This window comes from Pseudophryne corroboree, chromosome 1 (genome assembly GCF_028390025.1).
Source record: "Pseudophryne corroboree isolate aPseCor3 chromosome 1, aPseCor3.hap2, whole genome shotgun sequence".
Taxonomy (NCBI): domain Eukaryota; kingdom Metazoa; phylum Chordata; class Amphibia; order Anura; family Myobatrachidae; genus Pseudophryne; species Pseudophryne corroboree.
In genome coordinates, this window is record NC_086444.1 from 225,416,586 (window position 1) to 225,417,366 (window position 781).

Here is a 781-nt window from a genome sequence, read left to right on the forward strand (position 1 = left end):
CCTTTGCTTTCTTCGCCTCTCCCCTTCCACATCTCTTCTTTGCATCTCCGTTGTCTACATGCTTTTTCTCTCTCTGATGATGTCTCCATGGATGGGTCGGCGATCCCTATGCCCCGGCAGGTACTATTTTTTCTATGTTTTTTCTATGTTTTTCCTTTTTGTTTTTTGTTTTATTAGTTATTAGTTTTTCGTTCTCCACTGGGGAGAACGTATTAGTATGTTGTACTGTTTCTACTGTTTGTATTTTGGCTTTTGCATTTGATTAACGAACAGTATTTTTGTGGAATGGCTTTTTCATAATCCTGGTAATTGTATCGTCTACAGTTCTGATATTGTATACTAGAAAATGGAAAAAGCGAGGTTTAATTCTAGGCCCCGAAATCCACATGTCTGGAAGGAATCTGTCGCAATATATTTCTGTATTAGGATGGGTGCTATGTTTACTCCTGACATTGATTGTTGTATCTTCTGAACCTCAATAAAATATATATTGAAAAAAAAAAGAGACAATGAACTACAACCAGGTGGTTGATTTGATGCTGCTGCTGAGGTAAGGGAATGAAGAAACAGACCAGACAAACCACAGGTAATAGTAGGATTTGTACCATTCAGAGTCTCATACAGTAGTTCTTTATATGCAGAGCATTTCTCATTGTGCTAAAAATTTGCATATGGTTAACCTATCTAAGGATCTGCAACATCTTGCTGTCATAAACTATCATTTTATAAATACACACACATATAAAACATGGATTTTCTTAAAAATGAGATTATCCTAAAT